General features: G+C 42.5%; 1 non-coding gene across 1 annotated transcript; it reads left to right on the forward strand.

Moving 5' to 3' along the window:
* Positions 1-7,392: 7,392 nt before the first annotated feature.
* On the forward strand, positions 7,393-7,464 carry TRNAH-GUG. Its single transcript has one exon. It is a non-coding gene; the product is annotated as a tRNA-His (tRNA).
* Positions 7,465-9,351: the final 1,887 nt, after the last annotated feature.

Below are 9,351 nucleotides of genomic sequence, written 5' to 3' on the forward strand. Positions count from 1 at the left end.
CTCCTTCATCATGCAAATCACATGGCACTGGGAGGAAGGGGAACGATCATTAGCGCCATTCTAAGAGACGCTGTTAAACTGGATGAGCGTGTATTCAGATTTTACCGCACCATTTCAGCCACTAGGTGGCCACCTTGCTCTAAAAAAGCGTTTTCCTAGGAACAATTCGTGTTCACAGGAACAGAGTGCAAGGCTAAACTAATGTATTTATATAGCCCTAAAGCAGGGCAGTGGCAGTATGTCATTTAGTTTCTCTTCAAAGAATTGACTTGGTAACACTGGGGCAGCGTGAATACCAAACAGATGGTATAGTTGCCTGAACACATATTGATTTGCTAATACTTATAGGTTTGCTGCTTTCCTAAGGGCAAGTTCCTCTCTTGGTAATTGTGTTTGATTTAAATCATAAGGGACTTGCTTCTCTCTGTGTAAATGTACTTGTGACATTTGCCTATGAAATACATATTGTGGGAAAATACATGCTCCACTTATACATGCTCACAGGAACAAACTGCTTTGAGAAGTATTTAATCCTTCTCAGTATTTTGGCCCACATTGAAGTTCATCTTGATCTTAAGATCAAAGCTTTCTTGTCTTACTATTAGTGTGAATAACCTGATGGAAATGTGACAGATGATGAGGCAAGACCATGTGATCAACCACCCTCTGGAAAGGCAAGAAATGAGTGGAAAGCCTTGTTGGTCAGAGGACACTTGAATGGATGATGGAATGGGTGGGAGGAGATGGTGGAAAGTATGTGCGAGTGTGACTTGTGGGAACTGTATCAAACACACAGGCACACCCTAAAAAATGTTCCCTGACCTTTTGTGGGGCAAGGGAAAAAGAACTAACACGTATTCTGGGCTCTGCTTCCTGAGTAGCCCCTGCTCCGACCTTAAGGAAACTAAGTCAATATGGCCTGACCTTATTCGTTTTAGAATACATTTTCCTTTGCACAATTTGTTGCACCAGTTTCTCAGCTTTAGTGAGTTTTGATATGTCAATAAGTCTTGGTATATGTGCAAAATGTAATACAAGTCCAAAATTATTTTATGGCACATATTCTTTTGGTTTTCCCTCAGCAGGTAGCACTTTGTGCTGGATGTCTTACAATGTTGTACACTCTCAGGGTGGCTGTGTGCTCTAATTGAAAGGTGATAAGGGGTTGCCCCTAGTTTTGAAGGTGGCCTGCATTTGAAAAGCTGCCAAGTCTAAGTTCAGTATAATATCAGTGGAGGATAGCGGTGGCTCTGAAGTTGCCCATCCGTGGATAGCACTTGGAAAACAGACCAAGCAAGCATGCAACTTAGCATTTGGTTTCTGAAGAAACTACAGTAATTCCACATAAATTATTACCATATGGTCTCTTTTTTGGTGGTGTGCAAGACCACTTCACATGAAGTCTGAGGTGTTATATGCACCAATAACCTTGCCTTGGAGGAGTAAAGGGAAGAATGATGACTTGACTCTTTGAGTGATGGCTTGACTCTGCATAGGAAATATTTTATTTTGTAGTATGTAAGTACTTCTTCTTTGGAACTCATGAATGTATACCTACCTGTTGCAGTTACACTTTACCCTAATTGTCCTCACTTGGGAGCAGATTCCATTTATTTGCATACATTTGCTTAGGATTCCAACTTAACAGTACATAACTAAGCAAGTTTATTCAAAAGTGAGTCTTTTTAATTCCTACGGGCCTTGTTTAAGGGTAATTAAGATTGCAGCCTTAATGTCAAACACTATGTTTGGCTGCTTTATTTTTCCCCCACTGTGTCCCTTGTCCTTCACATTAAGGCCAGAGGACAACAGAACTAGAAATCTGTAATGAATATCCCTCCCTCTTATGTTGATGCAAAATCCAAAATAACGACAGGTAATTCCTCTCAGCTGCAGAACTGGCTTGGCATTTCTGAACTTTATCAGGAAATTCTTGGGAAAACTGTCTATTTCTGAATGTTTTCTCCTGTTCTAACATTTTTATGTCTGCTCCCACTCTGAGGGGGATGTGCTCAAGTAAATATTGTACTGCACTCTGAGAATTATAGGACAGTTTGCAGCAGTCCCGTAAAACCAAAAGAATCTGTGATCTTGACAAAGGACAAGATAAACAACATAATATTTGAAAAGAAATCAGAACTGCTCCCCAGATTAAAGGTTGCTTGGACCAGGTATATGGCCAGGTCAAAGGGTTTGCAGCAGGAGCAGGCAACCTCATTTGTCCATGTGCAATTTGAGAAAATCTCCTGAGCATCATCACAAAACAGCTGGCCAGAGAGATGTGGTAAAGGGCAAATAACCCATCCCCAAAAGCAGCTACAAGGCAGAGATGTGATCAGAGATTCAACATGCTGAACAGCTCCTCTGCATCCAGTTTTCTGCACCAGCAGAAATCTATTTCACAGCAATACCAATTGCCAGCAAGAAAATGCATTAATTAAATAATAATAATAAAAGGAGGCATCTGTCAAGAAAGCACCTTTTGCCTGTCTCTGGTTTACAGCAACCAATGGGAGTGTTGCCAATTGCAGCACCCCAAAACATCCCAAAAGTAATTGGTCAGAGGAAGTCCCCAAAAGTAGTTGGCCAAAGGAAGGCCACATAGTAAAAACATCACAGTTATACTGTCCCAGAAGGGAGGGCAGATAAGAACAAAATGAACTTTGTGTAACCCACAGCTAACACGCTAGCCTGACCTTGAATAGAGTAATCAGTGGAAACTGGTTCTAGCTGCCATGAAAGTTGCAAATGTGCAGGGAGTAAGAACATGGCAAGCCTGTGTGAATCTTGAGCAGATAAGAAATATACATGGGAAATGTCTGGTCCTTGACAGAAGAAAGGACTCTTTCTCCAGCACAGGAGGGGGTGCATACATTGATGTATTGATGTATTAGATGTGTATTAGGTGACCTAATTGGTTACCTAGGGTATAAAACGCATGTACCAGGGTGCAACTTTTGAGACACTGCTTTGGGCTGAATGTCCCCTTTTGTCTCCCTTCAGTCTATAGTGCACTAGAAGAAAGCTGCTTTGGCTCTAAGTCTCGTCTCAGGCTCCTTTTGGCTCGGGTCTGGGGTCCACCCAGGTTTGCCCTAGCTGTTGACTGGCTGAGTTTGGTAACAGGAGTGTCAGCAAGTGAACCTAGTGGAAGAACTTCTGTGATATACCTACACAGCACTGGATGTCATTAGTTACACAAGCTGAGTTCAGGCAGTTGTCTGAACATGCGAGGGCTTAAAATGTGTAGTGTTGCTCTGGCTGTGCTCCTCTCTGTTCAGACTTTGGCAAGGCCTGAATAGGAGTCCAACATGCATTTGCTTGAACATGAGTGGAATGTGCCGTGTGGTCAGGAGCACTGATAAGGGAAGGTCCACAATCATCCAGCAAGTGCTGCTCATGTGCAGGCAAACATGAGTAGAACTCCCTCCAGATGTGGCTGATTCAACATGACAAGACCCTCTTTAAAAATGCTGCCTGAATTTGGTACAATCCAAAACATAAATAACAGGCAGCAGACCTTGATCAGAGTATTCCTCATAAGAATGCTAGTCAGCCATAATGGTGATGGTCTAGTCATGTCATAATGGCATAGTGGTTGGACTTGGGCATAGTCGGACTGGAACTTGGTAGATCCAGGTTCTGGTCCCTACTCAGCTGTGATGCTTACTGGGTGGCTTTGGGCCAGTCACAGGCTGTCAGCCTAACCTACCTCACAGGGTTGTTGTTGTGACGATATAATGGAGAGGAGGACAAACTTGTAAGCTGCACTGGGTTCCTTGCAAGAAGAAGAAATCTGGCAATGTAATATAAATAATAGCCTTTGGAGCGTGCAGATCTTTTTTTGACTTGTTTGATACAAAAGGTCTGCAAGATCAGCTGCTTGAGACTGAAAGTTTGGGAAAACCATTGTTTTGACACAGTTCTCTTGCCATCTCAGTCTGGTCTCATAGCTCTGGCAGCTGGTGTCCATCAGTTTTGGTCGGGCACAGATGACTCATCATCAGCACATCCCTCAGTGTTCTTCAGCAGTTCTTCTGCCCCACTGACTCACACCCATCCTCTTCTGCACACCCACCCACCCTTTCACATGCCCAACTTTGGCTGGCTGCCGCTTGTATGGAAAGGAACAACATAACTTCCCACATCACTAGAGAATTGTGAAAAGGAGAAGCAGCTCCTATACAACTGCAGCAGGATAAGACTTGCTCTTAAGGGTACAGTTTGATCTAGCATCCCTTCTGATCTGATAATGAAATGCAAAGAATGCTGTGACATGCAAATATTTTGGGTTGTCAGGTCGCAACCATAAAATATGCAAATACCTTTACTTTTTTCTCATGAAAAAGGAGCTGAGGTACCTGCTTGTATGCACCTTCATCTGTCCACTCCTTCCTCTGAGGTTTTTGCATGCCTGTTCCCCTCAGTATGAAACAGGGAACAAGACTCCCTGTTTCACCTACAACACGAAGAGGAGGCTAAGCTACAGGTGTAGTGCTGGGCAAGAGGACCGACTTACTCTGGACTACTTCATCTCCTTCTTGCATGTACAGCATAAGGTGCATGCAGATTTCCCAGCTTGTGAGCAAATCCTTCCAGATTGTTCTGCCTGTTTCTGGTGCATGGATAGATAAGGGGCTGACAGGAAAACTTCCATTTTTTGACTGCCTTCAGAAAGGGAGATGGGAAAGGTAATCCAGTGTCTTCATACATCTCCAGTGCTCCCAAGAAAAAGGAGTCTAATAATCTGTTGCTGAGAGAATAATGGCTGCTGTTTTGGTTGCGCAGTCTCTGCACTGCTAATGCATGACTCATCACTGCCCAGAAAGTCCCCTGCAGCAAACGCATGAAACCATCTAGAAATGCAGCCCAAACCTCTGGAAGGCTCATTTTAAGCAGGCTTGTCTCCTCCTGTGTCCCTCTGTGCATATTTTAAATAGCAGGGGAGAAATGGTTAAAATGGAGACACAATGCAGCAGGCTGGGGTGTTTATTCACAAGTTTATTTGCTGGCAGGGGAAGGTTCCAGAACAAAACAGAAGAGGGGAGGAAATGTCATTTCCAGCAGCACCAAACTGGTTCTGAAACTAAGGAGTTTTTACCCCAGGATAAAAAAAAAAACTCTCCAAACCCTAACAACTGACACACAGCTGCATAGCAAACCTGCTAAACTCCATGACCCCTATTGGAATTATAGTGTGTGGTTATACTCAGGGGATTGTTAAAATTGCATATGAAAATGTTGTCAATAGGATGATAAATGTGGAGAAATGAAGTAGTAGTGATATCCTACTTGGTGAAAAATGGCAGTCCACCACTGGCAGTACTCTCTTGGATGCTTGCAGCAAAATCTGTTTAAAGCATGTAATCGTGAATATTCATAATGAAGAACAGACTCACTGATCACAAAAGCAGATATGAAGCATCCCATGGTGTAGTAGCTTCAGCTTGTCCCTCAGGAAAGCCACAGAGGATTCCTGAGTGTGTCTTGTACCTCTCTTTCCTCAATAGATAGGCATGAATTCATGATATATATGAACTGTGATTTCAGTTCTCTGAAAGCCAGCCCTTATGTAGCCAAAATGGCACTACTTATGCTCAAAATGTATCAGAAAGTTCAGAAGAACCTCAACAGTTGCCAAACTACAAGAAAGGGGTTTTTTTTGGGAGGGGGGCAGCTAAATTTCCCCCAAACTGTTCAGTGAGGACTGGGTGTGCCCAGGGACCAGGGAGTCCTAACTGGCATGGAGAAGGAGTGGAAAATGAAAGGAGGGAAGGGATGCAGTATCCTGGAAGTGGACATTGTTCCGGCCAGCCATGGACGCAAACACTCCACAATGCAACGTCCTACTTGTATCTATCTGTCTGGCCATTTGTTGGCCATAGCTGATTGATACATGCAAATGGACAACCTGCTATGTAAAGGTAGGCAACATGGGCTCCAGTTCTCTTGAAATAACTTTCTTAGCTTCCCACTCAAAAGAAACAAAAACGTATTTTCCCACTGCCAGCCAGTCAGATTTCTGATGGCAGGCTGCAGCTCAGACACCACCCCACCTTGTACTCAGCCTTTGGGGCAGGTTACTTGTCCTTTGCCCTGCCTCCCATAGCAGCCATTTTGTGATAGCACTCAGGACAGTTTATTAAAAGTTTTCTACTCTTGCAGTTAACAGTATCAAATTCAGCACCCTTGCCATTAGGTTGGCTTTGGTGTTCCTCAGTATCAATATCAGAAATGAGATCCGTCTTGTGGCAGCATCTCTGATCAGAACTCCAGCTTGCCAGAGCATGACACAGTAGAGTCTTGCCCTCGAGAGATGAGCTGCTCACAAGTAGTCCTTCAAGATGGCTTCCTACATCAGCAGCAGGCTATGTATGGTCTGCCATTTCAAGTGTGCTTGAACAGATATGAAAAACAGGTATCTAGGAATAACCCCTTTCTCCACAATTAAAAGTCCCACTCAGAAGTGGAGTCCTAATTATGATGGGATTAAACAAAAACCATGCCAGCTCTTCCTGGGGCGTAGATCCCTCACGGAAAGCCCAGTTCTTACTGTTTCATAGACAGAGGAGTTCACCTTTGTTTTCAGGTCCTTCTGCGGCAGGGTCAGCTTGACACTAAACCACAGCTTGGATGATTGTGCCACCTCTAAAAGAAAACTCCCATACTTGCCTCTTAAAATCATCCCTGCATTATTTCAGTGCTTTGCTGGCTTTTTTTGTTTTTTCCTCACATTCCAGCAGATGGTGTCAGGAGGCAGTTTAATGACTCACATGCACAAGTGGAAGAGGGAAAAGGGTTGTTTTTGGCAATAGAGCTGAAAGACGTTCATGTGAGCTTGGAAAGGCTGTGTGTGAAATGCAAACACTGATATGGCCAGTAGTCTTCATAAGTTTGTTAACCTATGCATATATGTGGAGCTGAACAAGAGAATTCTCACTCATGACAACCATCATTTTCTGTCAAACAAATTAGAGCCAGAGTGGCCAGCAAAAGCATTTCATGCAATCCAAAAGTACGAAATATACACTGGCGTGGTGAACAGGTGTATGCGTACATGTGAGGCGGCAGTAGACTCTGTGTAGACTCTAAAGTGACGTATGAAATAACCTTACCATAATTCAGCATCCAGTTGGGCTTCTGCCAATAATATTTTCTCTGTTCTTGGTCAGAAGAGGGGATCTTCGTGGACCTTATTGAAGATGCCTGATTGATGAGTTTATAATTTATGTATATTTGGATGCTTGCTGACTTTCTATCCTTTTGCATACTTACAATTGCCAACGGTAACTATTCTGAGATAGCAAGCAAGAAAGAGAAAGAAAAGGAAGCCAGCTCAATGACTCAGCAAGACAGACTCCATAATAGCACAGCATGTCAGCTCCGCAGTGGCGCGCCGTGATCGTATAGTGGTTAGTACTCTGCGTTGTGGCCGCAGCAACCTCGGTTCGAATCCGAGTCACGGCAAATATTTTCTTACTGGCTATCAGTCATGACAGCAATATAAAGCCTTCATTGCCACTGGATACTACAGGAATTTTGACTGAATCCAGGGGGTCTTCTAATACATGAATTAATGAATGGATGACATGTTCTTGCGTCAATAAGCAGAACAATTCATCAGTAGGACTGATTGAATATTGCCTCCCAAAATTTCCTATCCTATTTGCAGCTGACAAAATACTTGTGCAGGGTTTGCCAGATACTCTCATGGAGGAGAAAACATTCTTCAACAGTTTGTGGGCAACCTAAAATTCAGCTCAGGTAACACACACTGCAATTATATTATTAGTTCTTATTGACAGATTATGGGAACAATAAACTAAGAAAGAAGGACTTAGAAGAACAGAAGACAAGCCCATTCTTTCCTTCAACAATATTAAACTAATATTAAGCAATATTAAAACTGGGTCCACTGTTGTGCCCAAAAATATTTGTGGGTAGAAAGATTGGAAAACCATTTTACAGAATATTCTTTGGTGGAGTGTGAATGGCATTCTCCTACAGCTCAGAGGGAAATCCAGAAATCAAATTCTCAAAAATATTATTAAATTTAGGTATAATTCTGCCTACTATAGAAAAAAAAAACAAGGCTAACCGGCATCTGTGCTATGAACATCTAACCAGTTTCCCAAGATATCATTACTGCAATGAGACTTGCTTCTGGATACATATATTTGTATGTATTTGCATTTACATAGAAATACAGTATGGTGTGGTGGTTAGAGTATGAGATTGAGAATCTGGAAGATCCAGATTCTAGTCCCCACTTGGACAATTGAGTGATTTTGGGCTAGTGACAAATTCTTAGCCCAACCTACTTTATACAGTTGTTGTTGTGATGATAAAATGGTGCTATGTAAGCCACCTTTGGTTCCTCACAAGAGAAACAAAGGTGGGATAAATGCAATGTAATAAGAAGATAATTGAAACAGTAGTCCATGAAGATTTTGAGTCAAGTGTGTTTCTGATTAGGCTTTTATTAGTGCTGTCATACTACTTCATGCACAGAAGTTTACAGAGACCAAACTGTTGTTACTGTCTTCTTGCGACACTCTTGTGCTTTTTTAGGGCTTCCCCTGTGTTTTTTATGAAAAAATCCATTAAGGAGAAAAAGATGTAACAGCTGCACTGTGCCTTCTGGCTGCTAGAAGCCCTCTGCCTGGGAGCACTCAAAATCTCAGTAAGGACTCAACTGTACTCTTGTTGGACTAAAAACCAATGCACTCCACCTGGTACTTCTTTATGGTTTTTGACTGACTGTGTCGACTAGCTCTAGTTATTCTTAATGGGCTCTTCCAGATGACTTTTCTTTTCTGGGGCAATTATAAAGGCAAACGACACATTCCCAGGTACTACAAAGTGGAGCCTGGCAGCAGTCCATTACAGCAGTCCTGCACTGACTGAGAAGCTGCCACGTTCATGAGCAGCTTTCGTCTGGGACACTCCCACGTCATAGCAGTGATTTTCAAGATGGTATAACACTGGCTTGCTCATACTCCTGCTATTCTGCCTGTTGTGATGGGATGCCAAGCACAAGAATACGCTGTCCACACATTTCTGTAAGAGAAGCAGTGACAAAACATGAGATGTTTACTGTTTACATGAAAACGATTGTTTCAGGACCCATCCACTGAAACAACAGAAAGCAAAATCGCTCTGCCTTCTCTGTGACAGCCCTTCAAATATTTGAAGATGGCAGTCATATTTCCTCTTCACTGTCATTTCTTCAAGCTTCTATTGCCTCTTTATTGCCCAATTAATTAATTAATATTTTAATATACCACCCAATTCCAAGAGGCTATGGGCAGTTTATTAAATCCAATAGTGATCAAAATTAAACCCAGCAATGAT

This window comes from Varanus komodoensis, unplaced genomic scaffold (assembly GCF_004798865.1).
Source record: "Varanus komodoensis strain SLA01 unplaced genomic scaffold, ASM479886v1 scaffold4, whole genome shotgun sequence".
Classification (NCBI taxonomy): domain Eukaryota; kingdom Metazoa; phylum Chordata; class Lepidosauria; order Squamata; family Varanidae; genus Varanus; species Varanus komodoensis.